This window comes from Dromaius novaehollandiae, chromosome 9, assembly GCF_036370855.1.
Source record: "Dromaius novaehollandiae isolate bDroNov1 chromosome 9, bDroNov1.hap1, whole genome shotgun sequence".
NCBI classification, from domain to species: domain Eukaryota; kingdom Metazoa; phylum Chordata; class Aves; order Casuariiformes; family Dromaiidae; genus Dromaius; species Dromaius novaehollandiae.
In genome coordinates, this window is record NC_088106.1 from 16960061 (window position 1) to 16982470 (window position 22410).

Consider the following 22410-nt stretch of genomic DNA (forward strand, 5'->3'; position numbering starts at 1 on the left):
CCCTCAGCAACTGAATTTCCCTATTTAATTGGCTGCTACATTCCTATTAAAATCAGGTTTCACTATGCCTAACTTTCTTTTTCTCAGTGTGTATCATAAAGTTGTAATTTAGGTGGTGCTAGCTCACAAATGTGAGTTACCAGTGTTCTTATAGTGTGATTTTGATAGAGCATATTCTACCACTCTCTCTTGTCACCAGTGAAGTGCAACCTCTCAAATAAGACAGTGAGTGGTTGTATTTAGAAATCTGTTTTCATGGGAGAGAGGGAAATACGAAGAGGAATTTATTTGTCTGCTTGTCCCTCCTCTGTTACTCTGTTGTTTGCTTCTGTCTTTTCCTGCTTTGCGCAGTAACAGAGAAACAGAATGCAGATGGGGCCATAACTGGAAAAATTCTAAAAATACTCTTTTGGTGCCAAACACTGGAAAAATACCTTATTTCTTTTCATTTAGAGGTAGAGAAATGGACTATTTGGTTCAACAGCAATTTGGGCAATGGAAAACTATTCTTTTCTTTTATTACTCTGATCGTCTGAGTAAAACGCTATACCATAGCAATATAATGTCTTAAGGATACAATGTCACTTTCTCACTGAAAACTTAAGATGTTATACATGTTTGCAGCTGGAAAACTACTAGTAGTTTGCCCAGTGCCTCCCCAGCTGAAACAACATTCTGAAATATAGCAAACTGACAGATTCTTGAACTTTCTCCTCTGGTTTGCAAGGGTAAACAGAAATCCAAACAACTGGAGGTCGGCTTGTGTCGCATTCAGACAATTTAGGGACCTGTCCTGATCTTTTGTACTCTTTCTCTGCAAATCTTTTACAAGGCTCAAGGAGCAATCACTGTGTACGTTTTTGGCCATTACAAGCACAGATACCTAATTTAGCCAAGTGTGTAGGTTGAGGCTTTCTATGTGGGTTGTCACCGAGCGGCGTGGAAGAATTTTGCTCTTCCTGGTACAGAGTCAGCCATGTCAGGAACTTTAAAGGCCAGCATTCCCTCTGCATTTGGGGCAGCCAAAACAGAGAAAGGAGCTGGTTTCACTCTTCCTCGGTTGGAGTTTGCCATATGATAGTGTGTCCTAAAGTATTCAAGATGCTACAATTTGATCCAGGCACTTACAAGATTGGAGACAGGACTGTTTAGATAGTAGTGCAGCAGGGACAAGGGAACAAAGGGTGGCTGGCAGGAGGAGGAAGAGAAAAATGCATCCTACATTAGTTATAATGTAGAGAAAAGCTGCAGATTTAACCAAGTGTTGCGCCTCTCGTGTGTTCTCTTTTTCTTGCTCTTGAAGTACAAAAACGCTTACACTTGCATGCCTATCTGGAACATTATTTAAGATCTCAGAGAAGCGTGGAGAGTCTGACTTTGTGCAGTATTCATAGCTGTGAAGTTGTCTTCACACACGCCTTGTGGGCGAGAAGCCCTACCAGCCAGACATGGGAATGTTTCCCCTGCTACTCTCTGGGTAACGTTACACATTTTTATACAGTCAGGCCTTCGGGTTCCACAAGTTCCCCCTCTGCGATGTTGCTGAGCTCAGCTGTGCTCTGCTTTGTTCTGCACTAGGTTTAACTTGGAGAAAGGGAGGCTGAGGAACAGAAACAAAAGTCACTGAGATCATTGGGAGCCTGGTGGGAAATTTCTAACCAAAGAGTTGCGAATGATCAAAAGATTAGAAGTTTGCTTTACCTAACTAATGATCTGCAAAGTCTGGAACTACAGGAGAGAGGTTTTTTTTTTTCTCCTTGCAAATAAGAGATTTTTATTTGAAGTGGTAAAAGCTCTGGGTCAGCTGCTTTCCTATAGGCATTACTGGTGGGTATTTCAATCTTGCCTTTGTTTAGAATTTATAGAGTTTGTGCTACTTTTTAAAATAATTTCTCTAACAGTTATGGGAATAGAATGTATTTTGGAGGGGGTTTTTTTTGTTTTTTGTTTTTCTTGGAGATTAGCATAGGCCTTCAAAGCCAAATCTGGATTATACCTCAAAGGGTTTGCGTGTTATCAGGGTACGTATGTTATCAGGGTTAAACAATTATTTTTCCTGCAGAAGGCAAAAAAGTAGTCTGACAGTAAAGCAAAGTGACACTATGCAGCTCACGAAATATGGAACTGACCTTTGCATTCAACTGGGGTAAGAGCCTCAATAGTTCCTGAGTTGCTCGGGTTTTGACAGACCCAAAAATTTAAAGCAAAGCAGGGTTCAAAAATTTACAGTTGATTATCATACTCTGTCAGGGATTCTCAAGGTCTTTGTATGCAGGGTATCTTGAAATGTGCCCCACGTTCGCTAAAAGCTGTCCTTGTTCTGGCTGAACAAATCCTGACATTTTGGGTTGTTACAGAACAGTACAGCTTTTTGCATTGTTTGTATGGATGCTATTACCTGAGCACAGAATTAATACGAGAAATTATTTTTATTAACTAATCTTGAGTGTAGTGTTTTGTATGGGATAATGAGTATAATTTGAACCTTCCCAGCTTTCCACTCCTCAGTGTGTCTGTTGTTACACCCCTGTTGTTCTGCTTCTCCGCAAATGAATGCGCCCTCTTGAGGTGCAAGCATATTTGGCAAATCGTACGCTTCTGCTTCCTGCGCGTTCTTGTAATGTTCTGTTCATAAGAAAAACTTGTACTCCTCTGGTTTCCTCTCTTTCTGTGCAGATATGGAGGTCAAAGACTCTGGTTGTGTGAGAGTCCCTACCGCAAGCTTATGGTGGCACAGCCATATAATTTTGTCTCTGAGACTCAGTTTCCCAGTCTGTGAAATAAGAAACATATCAGAGCACACTCAGAACAGCTGCAGTGGTTTGTTTCCTCTCAGTTTTTCATTAACTTCAGCTGAGATGTGTATCTGGCATGTGAACAGCCCCAATTCAGTTCAGCGCAAAGGAAAGCAGGCCGGCTTAAACCATCTCCAGCAGTTTTAGCATACTGACAGCAGTGCTGAAAGCTAATCTCTCTGACTCTGCCTGGCTGTGGATGGGGAAGTACTACAGCTCAGATGACAAGCTGATAAGGGATATTTTCTGCCATAGTTGCTCCTGCTGCAGAGAAATACACTCTGGGAGTGTTTACATGGATGCCACTGGAACAAGTCGTAAAATAAGCTGAGACGGCATCAGGAAGGCTGAGAAAGCCTGGCCCTATACAAAATGTTAGTAAATAGTATTAATGCATCCTAATGCTTTTATTAATTTCCCTAATTCAACTTTCTTATTTTTGCAGTTAACTTTGGGACATTGAAATTCATGACCTTTGGGTCAGATTTATGAAAGGCTTGCCTTTGTGTTCAGGCAAAACTCTTTGTGTCTGTTCTTTTAGAGAAACATTTCTTGCTTCTTATCCAAACTAATGGTCCAGATTCTGATTTAAATTGCATTGGCTTAGCCATGGAATGATTCTTTTGAAGCCAGTGCGGTTGCTCCAGATTTACACTGGTGCAAACAAGTGCTGAAGTCAGCTCATAAATAACTTGGGTATGTGTGATATTTTGTGGCGAATTCAATTCAATGGTATCATAGTCTACATCTACACTGGGAACCTGGGAGCCTGTCCTTGGCCATATCCCAGCTCCTCATTGGAGCAAGACCTTGGCATGCCCCAGCTTTCCTCCCCTCCTTCTCCTTGGACAGGAAAGCCGGGGAATGTGTGCTGGACAGAGCTGAGGCACATTTTGACAGCTGCCTGGTTTGATGAAGAAACAGTGAAGACCTCAGGGCACAGAATGACACACACTCAGAAATGCAGCCATAAAACAAAAGCTTGTGATAAAATTGTGTGTGAAGCATCAGTGTAAGCCCTGCGGAGTGTAGGAAAGCTTGGTCGTTGTGCTTTCTTTTAAGCCCATGCAGCGCACACAGCCACCAGCCAACATCAGCTCTGTGAAACAGTGATGATGGGAGAGGGAAGAGGCTCCCAAACCCTTCTGAGTTTTGCAGTGTGACAACACTGTCTTGGTGATCAGCCATTTAGTGCAGAAATTTCCCCACCTGCTGTCTCCTTACTGAGAGTACGATCAGGGCTTGTAATCGTATAGGTATGATTGACAATGTCAGGGAATATTGTCTCAATACAGTTATGGACAAAACTTGTAAATAACCACTTAGTTATTAATTTGATTGTGTTTAACCTCATGTAAAGTGGAGAACTTAGCATGTGCATAAAAATGTGTTTCAGGTTACCTAAATGGTCTAGGAGGGAATGCATCCGTTGAATACAAGTTATGCAAAGGGTTGTGCAGCTTGTTGGAGCAAGAAGAGCCCTCAGCAAGGTATGAGGGGAAAAAAATAGGAGGGTAAATAGTGAAACATAAGGAAACAGTTCAGCAGAAATGCAGCATGAGGTTGCTTCTTCTCGCTTGGAAAAAAATGGTGAGGCTAACACCACTTCCCTAGTCCCGTGGCTGGGAAATGGATGAATCCATATTTCAAGTGATCATCCCAGTGATGTCATGTCTTTATTTCTCTCCCCACCTCTTAAATACAAGATATTTTAGGGAGAATGTAACTACTTTAAAATGTTTCGTTTAGTCAGTATTAAATAATCTTCCAAATATAATACTTTCAGCTTCAGTATTCACTTGTATCATTGTTTCTTCAAGGCATCTCCACTGATTTTAGAGGCTCACTCACTCCAGAACTATACAGGGTAAGCTGAGATCTGAATGGGTTTCACAGATTCCAATCCTTATTCTTCTGAAGTTCAGTTTTTCTTGTCTCTAAGCGGTCACCTGAAATACTCAGGAAATACGGATGCTTGAAGGGAGAAGGAGACGTCCATAAATATGAGGAAAGGGGAGACGTTTATTGTACTTATGTAATAAATAGTTGTCTCTTGTGCATAAGATAAAGCTTTGTAAATGAACGGAATGCAAAATTTCAATGGTAAAATGTACTAATTATTTTGGCATAGTCAAGGTGTATTTTATGAAGGTGGGTGTTGTTCCAGTTCTTACTCTGTTTGGTTTAATTCCAGGAGACACACAGTCTGTGTCTTTTTGAATTTCAGTGTTACTCTTTCCTTTTCATAGCCAACTTTTTTTTCCCTTTCTGAAATGTGTAGCTTGGAAACGAGGTCCTTTTAATGAAGCTTTTGAGTCTCACAAAATATGATTAATCTGATTAGTGGTTCAGACTCTTTTTATGCTTACATTAACTAACACAAAGAGCCCCCCTACAGGTTAAAGTTTAAATGTGGATTACCAGATAAAGCTAGTCCTGACGAGGTTTCTATGGTGCAAGGAAAAATTGAATTTGCCTTTCACCTCATTTCAGCCTTTGTCATCCTGGTTTTTGCCCTTCTCCCTCATTCACAGTGAGCATATTAATTTTGCAGTAAAATCTTTAAGCAATTATGCAGATAGCTTGGAAAAAGCAACACACAAACACAATAAGAAAAGCTTAGCTGAAAAATGGACCCCAGATATTCATTAAAACCAGATGACAACATTCCTAGTAGCATAACTTTGGATGTTTGGACTAAATTTGTATTAATGTGCCACAACCAGATGACAAAAATGAACCTCTGTCTTACGACTGTATGTGTGTATTGTACTTTCTATTTACAAAGTAGTGAAGTATAGTAAGTAACCCATGAATGTCTTTTTTGATAAACAGCTAAGAAAGGCTATCCCTTCACACACAAACACATCCATCTTTAGATAGCATTCCTCTGTGGGAGGCTTGCCTTCAATTTAACAGATAATGAACTTCTTCAGATGAATCAGAAAATTGATAGTGAAATGAAGTTTAGTATTTTGCAGTGCAGCATCTACCCATACAAGGATGTTTATAGTTTCAAAATGTGGTTTATTAAAATTGCCCTTTTTTTAATTTCTCATCAGTCTAGTTACTCTAGCTATTTTTTATCCCTAATCACTTTATTTTGCAGATTATTTTTGTTATTGCTCTTTTAGAAATGGCTACATGAAATTGGAGAGAAATAGCACCTGCAAATAGCACTTAATTAAAAGCATGATTGTATTCAGGGGCTTCCTACATAGTTCTGTCTCTGAACAATGAAGATGGAAAGGATTGTTTTTTGGCATGCTCCATATGATCCAATAAAGCACAACTAACACAGCACACTGGCCAAGATGGACTACAGACTCCCCTCAGTGAACACACATAATTCCCATTACTGCTAATGGGAGATGCATGTCCCTACAAAGAAGCAGAAGAGATCTTATATGTACATGTCATACACATGAAAATGTCTGGCAGGGAAAGAGGTGTTTAGTCCTGACAAATTGCCAGGAGGTATTTCGTTTTTCTGTTAATTATAGTAATTATTTATCATGCATTAAAATAGTGCCCTAAATTTACATGGCACTATGTACAGCACAGATACACTATATTCACTGCTGGAAGGAACGTACAATGTAAAGATGGCAAACAAGTACAGTGTTAGGCACTGTACATCATCCGGAGTAAGAAGAAGTCGTGATCTTCTTCCTGGAGGTAAAAATTTTAAAGGACCCAAAGGGCAAGAGACCTGTCTTGGGCACAGCGGTCAAGTGCAAGTGTAGCTGAAGAGACCCAGCTTGGCAGAGGTAAGGTGAAGGGCTTGGGAAGAGCCTAGGGAACGGAAATCGGAATTCGGGGAGCATCTTTCCAGCACCCCAGGAGTGAAGGTGTGGGCTGTCAGCATGATCACTGCTGGGAAGTCAGCGAAAGGACCAGAATAGCAGCTGCAGCTGCAGTAGCAAGAGAAGGTGAGCTCAGTAGCAGCAGTTGAAAGGCAGGGCTGAAAGAGAGAGCGCAGCCATGCACAAGGTGAAAGATGAGCCTTACAGGAGAAAGAGCTTTAGCAAAGGAGATGGAAAAGAAACTTGGAGATATTTTTGTTTGTTTCCTGGTTTATTACACTGAAGCAAATAACATGGTATTCCAGTTGGCCTATTCAAGAGAAAAGCAAATGATTAACAGGCCTGGAAGGCAGTCTGGTGAGTCAAGGGAGATGTACTGGAAGGCAAATCAATATGTTTACTTTGGGAAGGACTAACTTGGAGATAGAAGCTGTTTGTCAAAGAGGATGATGAGGAACGAGAGAGAGAAAGCATGAGAGGAAAGACAGGATGAAAAATGAGGGATTTGAACAGAACTTGTGGAGAGAAAAGGCATTGAAAGTTATTGTGAAGCCATCGAGAGAGCATGCTAGGAAGCAGAAGAAGAGTTCGGTTTTTGACTTACCCAAATAAAAAGCTGTTTTACTCCCTTGATATTTTCACGTGAATGTTCAAGGATTTCCAACAGGAGAGGAAGCTTTAGCCAATTGAAAAAGCCAGGTACCTGCTGTAGAGGGCAGCATAGCCTGGAACTGGAGGAAAACATCTTTTCTGTGGCAGAGACAGGAACAATAATAACCACTCGCCACTGAGTCTTATGTTAATCCTTGCTGATGTTGCCCTGGCCTTCCCCTATTGTTGGTTTTAACTGGACCCAAGAGAATCTAGCTTTTAGTCTGTTTGGAAATAGGGCTTATATGATTACACATCTCCGTGTGTGTGTTTTGTGTCTGTGTCAGGCTGTGTTCTATAGAAGGTGAATCTCCTGGCCACTTCCAGCCTAGTTTGAGCAAGGGATTGAGCCCTTCAAGAAAATTAACTTCCTGCAAGTTCTGTGGCAATTGGTAGCGACAGAAGATACGCTATTGTTCCCGCTGTGGGAAAGGCTTCTTGGATATCAGGAATCCTTGCAGGACAGAGAATGTCCCACCTGGGGCAACATTTTCAGCTGGAGCTTTGCACCTCTTGAGGTCCCAGAGAATCTAAATATGAGCACAAAGCCAAGGGAGAACAGGCATCTTTCATTCTGCTGCTCGTGGAACTACTTGTATTGTAATTGAAATTTAATCTGAGTTCATGAAATGTTTATGAACCTGGAGCAATTGTATAAAGTTTCAGTCAGTTGCACTGCAATTTCATTTGCATATTTATTTGGGGGAAGGAACACAGGCCATCGAATATTGCAAAAAAGAATTTTTTATTCTTTATTTGAATTTTGAGTTGGTTTGAAGTAGGTTACTGGAAACTCTTGAGTAATTTGCAGGATTAAGAGGAGCTGTCTGGACTCTGTTTGCTCAAAAGAAGTAGCTACAAGCTTTCAGCCCTTGTGTTATCTTTGAATCAGCTGGAAAATAACTGATGGCAATAACCAGTGGCAGGCCTCCCAAACTGTCAGCTGAGAGCTTCGTTATGTATTCTTTCCCCCAGTAGGATTACCCGGGAGAATGTAAGGGGGAACACAACCGCCTAAGTGCTGCTCCAGAGACACGGGAATGTGTTTAATTCAGCAGAAGCTGAAGGCAGTTAGAAACCTACGTGTTCTTTCTCATAAGGCAAAAAAAAAAAAAAAAGCAGCAGACAGATACTATCTGAGGACCTTAGATTACATGGCTTCTTGAGCCACTCTGGAGATGTAGGTAGTTTAGAAAAATCTCTTGACCTTTTCAGGTTCCCTCCACCATGATAGTTACGTGTAGCCATGTAAAACGATAGGTAGTTTACAGCTTGCCTTCCCTGCGGTGAAGCTGATTTACAACATGCTTTGTGTGTAATTTGGCCATAGAGAGACAGTTTTACACCCAGCGTTTGCTTTTTTGGCTATGATGAAGACTGTAAAAATACTGTGATTCTGGAATGTGCATGTTCTTAATTTGTTTCTTCTTGGAGATGCAGGACTTGCTGAGAGTGGCAGTAGATTGAGGTAATCCACTGACCTAATATCTAGACCTAGACTGATTAGATAATCTTCTGAATGAATGCATATTTATTTTCCTGATTCAATAGAGTTATTGTGTGGGAGCCAGTCCTGACTTCCACTCAGTGGAAAGATTGGGCAGCCGCTTCCCTTTCTCCTCCTCCTCCTCTTTCCTTGAGGTCACTAATGGTTCAACTTAATCATGCTTTGAGGAATCCTGTGGTAGCAAGCCTTGGCAGAGATCTTAATTATTTTCTGCAAGGTGGACAGACACACATCCTTACTTCTCTGCTGCATCTGTCCAGCAGTGCTCTCTTTTATGATAAATCAATAGATATCTTTTATTTACCTTGTCTCATACTATCAGCACTAAGTGAAATTCATTTATTTATCAAAGTACCAAGGCCTCAATATTTTCATCTAGTAAAATTATTCACAATTCCTTCAAAGTTCTGTGCAGGCCACTGAATGCTGTGGCTTCATGGCCTCCGAGAGGGGATTTAGCCCGTGCGGGAGGAGCTTGAAGCCTGGTGATTTCTGACAGTGGACAGGAGAACCCAGGCATGGGCTTGCATCAATGCAGCAACTGATTCACTGCAAGAAAACCAGGTTCACCACTCTCCTGCTGCGTCCGGCTGTATGGGAGGAGCAAAAAGCACTACTGGTGCTGGGCTATCTGTGCTTATCCTCTGCCTGGGTGCACCGACCTCTTGCAGCATGGCCCTCAGCTGGAAGCCTGCTTATGTCACTGTGACAGCTGGTTACATCACTGATATCAATACTGCCCTACTCTGGGGACCGGATCCAAATGATAGCTCCTCACAGCCACCGGCAGTCAATATCCACTATCCTCTTCCCTTGCAATACACAGTGCTGGTGCTGAGCTGACTGCTCATATTCTGGACCGTTTGGCTGGTAAGGTTAGATAATGCAGGAGATAATGTCCCCTATCTCATTAGCTCAGCATGGTTGGCAGAGGTCTTGTATTGCATCAGCTGAGGATAGGGTAGCTTGATTTGTTGGAAGGTTTGGATCACCATCCATCATGGGCCAAGAAGGACCAGGACTCAAAGCAGGCTGAACTGCCGCTCTTTTCCTTGCGTGTTCATCCCCTCCATCAGGATCACTCAGTTTCTACCAGAGATCTGATGTGGTAGATGCCACGGCTTTTATCCATCCCTACAGGAATCTCAGATGACAACTGAAATTAACGCCTATATTATTATTATGCGTTAAATTTAAATAATCTATTTAAGAAAATGACTAACAATTTTATGAGGGTCTACTTATTAACACGTATGGCCAGAAAAGCAAAAAAAGAAATGTATTGATTTGGGAAAATAGGTCTAGAATATCAGTGGTGCTGATACAATCATACTTGCAAGAGCTGAGGCCCACTGTTCTGAGTATTCATTAAGTTATTGCCTGGCTGAATAATGGAAATTTGGAGAGTGATTTATATTATTGAAATAGCACAGAAACTACCACAACATCTATGATTTACTTTCAGTCTTTCATATATATTCATATTTTGTATGCACAATGACAAAAACTGGAAAATGTAAACTGGGAGTGTGTGTGTGTGTGTGTGTGTGTGTGTCCTTCCCCTCCTGTTCCAGCGAGGAAAACGATCTGTAGATTCATTCATCCACTTCTGATCATTAATTCCACAGAAAAGTTGACCTGGCCCTTAAAAAATAATCTGCAGTGTAATTGTTTTTGAAGGCTTTTTTTGGATGCTTTCAAACAGTTTGTTTTCAGTCGGTGATAGTTTGTCAGGATCATTAATGCTGATATTACCTATAATGTTTCAGTTACAATTTAGTGCAATGGACATCTGTTTTATATTTGTATCTGTGTATATTTACAGTTCGAGAGGTGGGGAGCAGAATTTAAATTTTTCTTTTTGGTATTAGAAGTAAAAAAAAAAAAAAAGAAAAAAGTACCCAGCTGCGGGAAAGTTTGTCTAAACAAGCTTTATTGCCTGCAAGTTAACAATATATCTTTCCTTCCCTCCCCCCAAACTGTTGATTTCTTTCTGTCCTGGCTTTTTTTTTCTTTCTTCTTTTTGGTCAGTTTGATATACATTCCCCCTTCCTGGCTGATGTTTCTTATTAAATTATAGACATATGTTGAATGGAATCATTAAATCTCACAAGTCGGAGTCTAGTTTTCTCGCACAAGAAAAATCTCTTCAGCTTCTTTAGGACAAAAAGCATCATGTATTTGGGCTCTTTTAAAGCACTTAATAAAGCGTGAAAAGATATGACATCAATCCCACTAAAACACAAGGGAAAATGAATGATGTTACTGTAAATCTTTACATCAATCACCGCCAGTACTTTTGAAACAATATAGTTTTGTTTGCATTTCAGAAGTGACAAACAACTCTTCTGACTGGCTTAACATAGTCACTTTCCATTAGTCAAGACCAGAAGCAAGTCAGAATTAAAATGTGGCCCGCGGTTGCTAGGCAGCTGAGTTGTCTTGACATGGTGGTTAGTTTCCTTTTCATCGAGTGACAACAGTGAAATGAAAGAAGTTTTGAAAAACTTGATAATGGTTTTCAAAGGAGGAGGATAATTGGTGGGGCTAGCTTGTGCAGCTCTGTGTGGAAACTTTCGTCCGCAGTAAGGGAAGACTGTCACTAAAAATTTAAACTCTTGTACACAAACTTGACCTGGAATCTTCTCCAGGTTTTCAGCGGTTCATTTGTAGAACACTTCTCTCAGCCCAAGGGGTGCTGGGATGAAAGCGTCAGGACAGATGGGTAAAGCCCCAAAGGAAGAAAAGAATCAATAGTTGTGATTTAATCCATCGGTGAAAGGGAGGAATTAAGTAAAATCTTTAAAATGGGGAATTTGTAAAAGATCTTTTGATAGTACCTATAGCTGAAAATAATTTATTATCTGATTGCTGTTGAAATTTAATGGTGTTTGGACTTAGAAAAGCATATTTGTGACACATTTCGCCAGATACTGAGCAATTTTCCTGCTGTTATTTTTGATATTCTCTAGACAATAGGTAATTTAATTCAAACAAATTTCCCTGAGATGACAAAAACCTAAGGCGTAACATGGTGATCGCAAGGTAAGCTTTTGCTGATGATGTTAATAATGCAAAAACTAATGGGACATTAATATTAATAATCACAGAAGTTGATATGAAGTAATATTTGCATTAAACTGTTGTAAAAGTCAAATGCATGTATAGCTGTCCATATCATTCATTTGTTAAAAGAAAAGGAAAGAAAAAAACGCTCAGCAAAATGTACCCATAATGAAAGAAGGGACCAATTAGGGTTGGATTAACATTCATGGTTATTTACAGTTGTTTTTGTACTTGTTCTTGTGCTCTGACTTCCTAAAATTTCACAACCCAAAGATTTAGAAAAATGGGGTTGTTTAGACGCGAGGTGCAATGAAGTGGCTGCAGCCATTGTGCAGACACCACCTCTCTCATTATACCCTCTCAATCAACACTCGGCACACAGGAAACCGCAATAAAGCCCATCTGCCACGGTTAATCTGCAGGCAAACCCACACCCATGTCTGTGCCCGTTACTCTCCAGCCTTATTATTCTCAGATCCAAAGCTTCATAAGGGATCAGCCAAAGTCCATTAAAGTAAATAATAGCTAGAAATGACAGGCTTAGCAAGGATTGGGAGGAAGTTGAAGACCAATCTGAGCTGTGAGCTCTGATTAATAGAGAAAAGCATTAGGAGAAAAGGGGAGAAAAATGACCTCAGCCTGCTCCAAAGAATTCCTGAACCTTGGTTGTTAGGGCAAGTGCTACCATCTGAGACGTTAGTGATCCTTGAATTTCCTTCACTTTGATGCAGCTCAAATGGGAAAATTTTGAAGGTTCAGCAAGGCCCCAGACCTCAGCTGGAAAGCCGTCTGGAGTCAACCCTGTCAAAATTCTCTTGTGGAAAAGAAAGCCTTTATTAGCTAGATTGCAACAAAAAACCCACAGCCTCTCATAAGAAGAGAATGCATGCTATAGATTGCATATACATTAATTATTAGAGGGTATTTAATTGTTCTCAAATGCATGCAAATGTGTGCAAAAATCTTTTAAAATACCAGCCAGAGTAAAATAAAAAAAAAAGAAAAAAAATAAGAAAAACACTCTCCTCTTTTCTCCTCATCCTATTTTTCTTTGTTCAACTTCATTTTTAATAGAACATGCAGTTCATTGACAAATGATAGAATTGCCCTGCTTGGGAGGATTGGTAGATAACACTGATGCTTGCAAGGATGTTGCATGTAATGTTTGCTCTCCATTATCTCAGCTGTGTGTTGTACATGAACAGACTATAAAGAAACCAACACCAAATCAACCCTGCAAAAGGATTTCTTTTTCTCCTTTTACTGTTAGGTTGTAGCGCTAAGGAAAATTAATCTCGTAAAAACAGAAACCTGGGCAGTTTGAAAATATTTTCTGTTGTCTCTTTGCACAAATTACATGCCTCTTCTCCAAGTATCAGGTGGGAATATGATTTATTTTAATTGCTAGGAAGCATGAGCAGTCATTTACTATTCATTCTTTTATGCCCTTGTATGGCTTTTTAAAAGTCCACTGTGCAATTAAGATAGCGTGTGTTCCACAGCATCTCTGCAACTTCAACTGAACAAAACCCTGGCAATAGAAAACCTGGAAGTGATTTTAGATCTAGCTATATTGAACTGATCAATATTGTTCGACAGCCCAAACAAAACTATTCAGAAACATCTGGTGCAGCTGTACAGGTGTCTCTCCGTCCCTGATGATTTTTTGGGCAGATATTAATGATCTGAGTGAGGGCTTCCTGTGAGGGCAACTCATGCGATGATACATTTCTTCTGAAAGTTTATGTTACAGTGTGCAGTTTTTATAAACAAGATGGAGAGGACGGTGGTTGAAATGATGACGGTACCATGATATTGCCGATAACTTGGCTGATGCTCTGTTCGTGTGCACGTGATGCAATTTTCATATTTTAATCTTAAGTAGAACCAGAAATGACAATTATGAAAAGACAAAATAGATACCACCAACAGCTGTAATTGCTATCTACACTGCTCAAGGATGGGCAAAAGACATAGTAAATCAATATTAAGATCTCTACATATGCAGGTATCACAACAAGGACATCATATAACATCATTATAAGCAAATCCTAATAAAATTTGGACAGTTATTCCAAAGAATACAGGATGAACTTGGTGTGTGTGTGTGTGTTCAGCTAACTAGTTCGCTGCAGTTTCAGCTGGTGTCTTAAGAGAAAATAAATGCTTGCATGTATAAAAGCATAAGGGTCTTTCCATAGAAAAGAACATGTGTTTTAGGAAAAACAATTCTATTTTATTTTCTATAGGTGAATAGACATTGCTGGCTTTACTGGTAAGAATTCCAACATTTTTCTCTTGGTCAGGTAGAAGGTATAAGATGGCGAAGGGTGAAGTGGCACTGGCTTACTTATAGAAGTAGTAAACTACAGTCTATCTTTTTGCCTTGAAATGTAGGTGGCATGTTTGGTTTGGAGCTTTGGGCCTAGCTGCTCAAACTGCATGCCTTATAAAACAATTCTGTATTAAAAAGTAAAAATATTCCAGGGTTAAAGAAAACGTACAAGATTTTCAAACGAGTGGAAGCAAATGCTATCATGATGTGGCTTCTGTGTAGTAATTAAATGAAATGCAAAAATGTAGAATGCAAGCACTAAATATTCAAGTCACTAAGATAACTGAAAAAAGCAATAAACAAACTGAACATGGATGGAAAAAGGAAGCAAAATGTTTTGTGTAGCAACGTTCTATTAAAAGGAACAAATAAAACCTCCTTATGCTTTCTTTAAAATTAAAAACAGCATTATGGTATTACAAGATAATACAAGGAAAGCCTACATATAAAGCCCGACTTCAGCTGTAACCTTTTAATGTGATTTTATACAACTATTAACTTTTCTGCCTAATGAAAAACAGAGTTAACCCAGCATCTCTTGGCGTACACATGATGTTGTCCAAGATACGTTTCCTTTTGACATACTCAGAGCTATCAAAGACAGTCCCCTGCATGCATCTTTTAAAAGTCCTGAAAGTGAGGATCACGCAAGATATCACAGGTGTCTCAATTAGTTTTGTGTACTTTTGTTGCTAAAAGAAATGTATTTTCACATATACTTTTCCTCTTATTTCCAAGGACTAGGCTGCCTAGAAATATAGACCTCATCCAATGAATAAGGCAGAGTCGGAACAGTTCAATAATAATTTTTGCCATTTTGTTATAAGTAATGCTATAAATTTGAATTGATTTTGGAATTCATTTGTTGACAGAGGAATAGAAATAATAATCTCTCAGTAACATTCAATCAAATAGTCCATCAATCAAAAGAGTCCGTTGCTGGAATCAAAGTCCCTTCTGTCTGTGAGAATTAAAAAAACGGATTGTGACACTGAATCCAAGTTGCTCAGTTTATTATACAGGAACTCCAGCCTATAGCTTCCTCTTATGTTATTGGTTAGTCTCCCTTGGATATTTTCTTGCTGGCTATGCTCTTAAATGTATCTGCAGTCCACAGATACTCCTATAAATTTTGTTTATTTTACTCTAAGCTCCTTATTTCTTACTAGAAAGAATATTTTTAATGAAAGATTTAGTGTAGGCCTCTGCTTATAAACATGAATTTAAGCACATGGAGACAGAGATTTGCCCAACTTCAAAATACATGCAAAGTAACAACTTGTACTCTTTAGTCATTTTGCATGCTGTTCAGCAAAAGGTGTTGGTTTTTAACTCCTAAGCCACCAGGAGGTTGCATTTCCCATAACTCGGTGCACAGGATGGTGTCCCCCCGTGTTTTGTTTAACACCTGGCACGTTGCAGAATCCCATATATGTCACCCACAACTGGGCGGGTTTAACGAGCGACCGCCCAGACTTGTTTCAGTACAGGTTTTGTTTCAGCATAGCGTCTAGATTTGTTGCCAGTATAGAAACTGCAGATTCTGGTTATAGCGAACATCTTTGAATGAATTTCTGAGGAAACACAAGCCTATGCTGTGGGATGATAATGCTGTATATTTTTAATAGAAACCATTTTACCTCCTCAGTGTACAGATACTGGATAGAAATGGAGACCCATCAATCCTAACCAAAAGCTAATAACTGTAAAATTCTCTGGGCAACCTTGGGCATAATTTGGGGAAGTTGGGACCAATTCGCTAGGCATAAAGCATCTTCAGCCTAAGGGTTCCCTGGCATTTTTGACACCCATCACCTCAGGGAGCCAATTCTCACTTTGCCCTATTTACTTGTCGCAAAAGCCCCATTTCTCATTCTATTACCCCACAAGTGGTAAGCGGAAATCCCTTCTCCTCCTTCTCTCTCCCTGTTCTTCCTTATCGCCCATAGCAGAGAGCTTGAGTAAGGAACTGTTTCCAGAACTGTCAGGAGCTTTCACATCTGTTCCCTTCCTGGAATAGAAGGAAAATATAAATATTTGGCCCTGGGATAATTTATTTATATGGGAGCAGAAATTCATTTTAAAGCATCCGTGTCAAGGATTCCCATGGGTCTCTTAGACACCCCAGAACTACCTCCAGGAGAGCAGGGACTTCATTGCTACAGTAAACACACTTACAGTTCCCCACAAACACGTCAATAACAGTCACAAATAGCCCCACTACGTCTCGTACATCGAGAGGCAGGGAAGTGTGCAAATGCTATTTTTAGAGATGAAGCTGGAAGTTTAATCTTAGTTCATGAGAAATATAAAGATTAAAAAGAACCCAAATTGGAAAAAAAGAAAAAAGAAAAAAAGCCCAAGTTTTTGGGGGAGCATCAAAAATCTGTGGAGGTAAAGCAGGAGCAATAGGGGGAATGGAGTGCTATTTCTCCTGCCGTTATCTTTCCAGCCTGTGTTTCTTTGGACAGTAATCACGAGACCCAGATGCTAAGGGTAAGTGATATTTTCCCACAAGCCGTTTCTGGCTCGCTGGCAGCTTTCGCAGGCAGTTGTGCTGGCAGCCCTGGCGCTGCCGCTGGCTCCATCCTGCGGCTCTGCCCTCCACGGGGCGCCTGGGCTGCGGGGGGCCACCGCCCTCCCCGGCCCTCGGGAGCTTTGCACCGGGCAAATCCCCCGCGGAACGGGCAAGTGGGTGCTTCCAGGGCAGGAGGAGGATGTTCCCTGGCTGTTGTAGACGTTAGGTGACTTCAGGTACTCAGGCAAACTTTGTCCATTTTGCAATTCCTCATTCTGCGTCTTCCCTGACGTTTAATGTTTGTCACGAGCACACGGCTGGGGTGTAAGCCCAGGTGTTAGTCCTAGTGCGCTGCCAGCTTTTGCATGATGTCCTTTATCTCTGTAACTGCATTTTGCTGTCTTTTTGGAGACTTTTTTTTTGTATTGTACCATATGCATGACATATTAACAATCTCAGCCTATCAGAAAGTAAATATAATGTCTCAAATACAAGTATAAGATTAAAAAAAGAGAGTTCTGCACTACAGACAACAATGGCAGTTTTTTCCCCCCAACTTACCTGTAATTTGATCGTGTTTTAGAACAATTTTTTTATAAGTATTTTGTGAGTCATTCTGCTTATTCCATGTGGAACATATGGATACAACTATCTTAAAATAGTTTTTAACACATTATTCCACCTACTTGATACGTATGTTGCTACATAGCCAATATACAATATTTCTTTTGCATGTTTATTATTTTCTTGAACAAAATTAGAAGAATTATGTTTATAAAAGAGATTTATAGATAAGACCCTTGAGCTTTTTAATAAATCAGGAAATAATATTATACACATTTTATACTATTTTCCCTTTTCTGCCCAGTGCGTTCTACTTCATTTACAGCTGAATTGAAAAAACAACATTCCTTGAATAGTGATTAACTTCTCCTTTGTGACTTTCTAACTTTCAGTTTATTAATTCTGGATTTTTCATTATAATCAGTAAATTGCATATTTGTCAAATGATTGCAATGAAAATGCAGAAAATTCTATTCACCTGCACAAACAGATCTCTGGAGAATTATCTTTTTCCCTGAGTGCTCTATGCGCTTTCTAGGCTGCTGCTTACCAGAAATCTGTGAGATCACTTGTTAGATTAGATTGGAGTTGTGTATCATTTTGAGATTACTTTGTCTACAGAATCATTTCTTAGAAATCCATATACTGAAAATGTTTATTAACTGGCTGTTCATGTGCTGTCTGCTTTTTTTTTAAATAGAAATAATGAACTCACTAGAAATGAGAAAACAAAAACCCTCTCAACCAATTTGTGTGAGCTTTTACACTTTGATGTCACAAAATCTGTTTATTTCTATCTCTGCCATGAAATTACCACATGCCAGAGATTCCTGTATGAAATGTTGACAGTCCATATTCCTAAAAATGTATGATTCTTGAAAATTTATTTTTACTAGGCTGACATCAAAGACTACTGTGGATTTCCTGGCCATTGTGGACTGATGGGTAATATTTTTATTCACCATTAGTTCTGCAAGAATCTAAAGGAAGGAAAGGCTCTCGTCTCAAAGAAGTGGTCATGTTAATTTGCAACCATTTTTTTTCTTTTAAATGAAACACACACAGAACGGCCAGTAAAAGCTATTCCAAATCTAGGCATATTTAGAATATCTGTTCCCTAGAATCCATTTTTATGAATTTCCTTTCAGGACACCGTGGGTTGTTCTTACAAAATCTAATTCTCCTGACCGGTCCTTGGTAGGTTCCACACTTCCCAGCTCCTGCTCTTCAAAGGAGAATGCCTCTTTTTGGGGGCTTGCAGGACTGGGTATGTAGATTGTGAGCTATTTGTCCCATACTTTTTTTTTTTTTTAACGTTCCATGAAATGGCATGCATCTTGTGGAAACAGCCATTTTAAGTGTTTGCAGCTCGTCCTTATAGGTTTCCTTACAGGTCAAAAAAAAAAAAAAAAAAAGAGCCCCAAAACCAAATAAAACCACAGTGGCTAATATTTGCCATGTACTGTGAGTACAGTTGTTGGACATATTGCTAAACTATTTCCAGAGCATCATTTCTGAAACGGAATCCCATTTTTTAGCGAAATACCTGAAAAGGCAGTATTAGTGTGTCAGTTTGTTTGTTCACATGGCCGCTGGCTCCTGTGCTTTCCTCGCTAAACTGAGGTAATTAAACAGGATTGTTCCTTTTCCTCCCTGCAGTGCTTCAGCCCTGAAAAGTTTCTTCAAAGAAACTCTCGGACTGTAACTCAGGCAGCTTTGGAGAGCAGAGCTCGCACTGTACTTCAAAGCGCAGAAAATCGTGCAGCTGCTTGGAGCCCGCTTGCCCCAGGAGGTGTCACTGTTGGGACTAGCAGGGTGAGCTCAGATCTGCTGTTGATTTTTTAAAGACTACACTGACCATGAGGTAGGAATTGACCTGTATTACAGCTCCTTCCCTGCCCCCAGCCCTTCTGGGGAAAGGTAATCACAGGTAAAATTCGCTGATGGCTGCTGTAGAGATATGGGGGGGAAAGAAAAGGGAAGGAAAAAACCCAAACACTGGATGTAGGGTACCTTAAGAAATACAGGCTAATTCAGACTGGTTGAAATAGTCTTTTTTCACTCTCAAAGTACTTGTAAATGATACTGCATTGAAGATAAATTTTCGTTGTATAACTTTTTTCAATTTAACGTTCTTCAAAGTGAAGGACAGATGAATTTACGTGATGTGGGGGTTTTATTGTGCAAATGTTAAGATCTGACTAAGTGGGAGTCTCCTAAGTTATTTGATATTTACTAAACCCTTTTCTTAAAAAAAAATGAAAAGGTATAAATATAGAGCACTCCAATATTAAAATTTTCTAGCCATAGGTACAGTGAAAGTATTCTGTGTGATTTCTGGTGGACTTACAGAGACTGTAGCATCTTCCAAAAAAAAAAAAAAAAAACCACTGATTTTAAGATTAGAAGTTTTCATGATGACTGTTCTACATAGTGCAAAAATCTTAGTAAGCTAGGCTTAGATTTTGGAGAAGCCTACTGTAGGCTGAGGTCACTTGCTTCCATGGTTAATTATATTCACATTTTGCACCCGATTTCTAGTACCAGTTTGTCTTCTTTCAGCCTTCAACTTGTGGATATTATCACATTTGTTTCTCTAGATCTATCGGTTTGTCCATTTTCCATGCATTCTGGTGTTGAGAAGTTTCCTATCTACGCAGCAGTAAGTTAAGACCCAGCGAGTCACGTCTTTGCCTAGCTGATTTTTCTCATTCCCCTGGCTACGGCTCAGTTTGTGGTTGATATCTGGACATATGCATTCCAAGGAATTTAAAAAAAGAAAGTCAGTTTAGTTTTAAGTGTCTTTAAACTCACACTTCATGTTTTTGTATAAAGGATACAGCAGAGACTCTTTTCTTTTCAGCTAGAACTGCTGGTATTAGCACACTAACTGTTGCCTGTAACATTAAATTTTACTTCCAAGAACCTAAATGGGGGATTTTGAAGTTCTTTGTCTTTGTGTTGTCACTGTGGAAAGCCCAGAGAAGCAGGGTTCCACTATCATTCAGCAACTTCCTTTTCTTGTGCTCTTGATTTAATTTCTCTGCGCTTTGATGTATGTTTTACTTGAGTTGCAAGAAATGCATATATAAAATGCCACATGCGTACAAGAATTCCATATTTAAATGGTTTTATTTCTCAACGTTAAGGGGAGCCCTGTGCACAAAGAAAAACGATTGCCCATTAATTTTTAGACCTATAATCCTAAAATGTCTCAAAATGTCATAGAGGCACATACATCATAGCCAAGATAAACTTTTATAGTCTTTTTACTTTTTTTAAAAAAAAGCAAAGTTATACTGTACATGGTAGCTTCAAAAAAAGCACAATTATGCTATTTTGCACAATATATTTATCAGTAATCCGTTCTGTGTGCAACTTTAAGATAAAAGCCTGTAGTTATTTCACTGCTTGCTTTTCCAAGTCACTTAAAAACAGAAAAATTGCACATTGAGAGACTGGCCAGTAGAGGCCTCTCTAGATTTGCCTTATGATTAAGGACTCTCAGACTGCCTTGAATCAGACACAGTTAGCAAAAGTACTTGAAAAGATTCTGTTGCATGGAGGGGGGGGAGATCACTTTTTAATGCCCTTTTAAGTTGCACGGTGTTGATTAATGTTGCCCTTTACATTAATGATGTTTCAAGTAAAAGAAAACAAATTTAAAATGGATAAATTCTATTGAGGATGCATTAATTAAACAGAGACTTTACCATATGCTGTGGCTGGAGTGCTTGCTGGCCTTTCTGTTGTTGTTACCTGTGTAAAATCCACCCCATCCTCTACATGAATGCCCAAGCTGAATAGCCATTTGAATGAAGGCTTTAGTTTGATTCGCCATACAAGGGGTACTGTGTCACTGTGTTTTCTTTCTAGGAGTCACTAAGTGATTTCTATATCTGTTGTCATGGTGATATAGCAAAGCAGGGGAAAATGGGGGCAACTCCAGGCTTTCTCTACACCCTCTGCACTAAGAACTAAGATGTTGTTAGCAGGCCTATAAAACATTGGGCTTTATCTGGGCCTTCTTTTTGTTCTCTGATTGTCAATAAAACTCATTTTAAGGGTAACAAGGACATCTAAATGTCATCTGTCACAGTGTTAGAGAGATTAAGTTTGTTTAGGAACTTGTGCTGGACAAAAGGCCACTATTTGTTCGGCAGATACAAAGCAGTGTTGGCCATCAGCAGTCTTGATTTAGAAGGAGGCTGCATGGAGCATCCAGGAAAGATCAGCTCAGTTGCAGGTGATAGTAAGAGGCTCCTTGACATGACAGCATTTAAAACAACACCAAAACAAATATGGTTTTGAGTCAGGAGTGGTATATCGGGGTTTTGTTTTGTTGTTTTTTTTCTTAATGTCTGCTTTGTAGACTGCACGTTGCTGGAGTAGCTGCATAGACCTGAGGTAAGAAAACAGCCATTGACAGCAGACGGCCTGTTTAAAAACATGACACACACACCTGATAGTCCTTGACTGAATAAATAGAAGAAGGAAAGGAGGTTTTTCATGGAAAATCCAACAATAATAGGTGCAGCATTAACTCAGCATTTACTCAATAAGAGGCTAAATGGAAAGTACAGATTAATGAAGACATTGGTGTTATTAAAATCAAATCCTGTGGTTCATATGCTTTTCTTAATAATGAACATTGTGGCTATTGGAGAGGAAGAACAGGATTTTTTCTATTAATTTGGCACACATCCCAGATCTCATTCAACCAGAACCTATCCTGTGCAAAATGCAACCCATGGCCTTTATGTTCCACAGTCTTTCGTTTTATATTTGTGTTAATCCAGAAAAAGGGCTTTTCTTTTTTCAAATTAAAAAAAAGCAAAGGGTGATCTTTGAGCTTAGATATTAATTAAATAACACAGACCAGCCATGTTGATTTTAGCACAAAGGTTGGTAGAAAAATGTTCTTAGAAGGGACATGTGATGGTGTTTATTGGCGCTACAACTGTATTTAATTCTGATATTTGTGTTTGGATAGAAGCATGGTGTATAATGCTGACTGTGAAATCTTTTGTGGCTTGTTGTTTATTTAATGAGATCTATAGTAGAATATTCAGATCTTATACCTTGACAGGTAAAAAATATTTTAATCTCATTTGGTAATATTGCTACAGTTCTGCTACCAAAAAAGCAGCATTTGAAATGCATCTGAA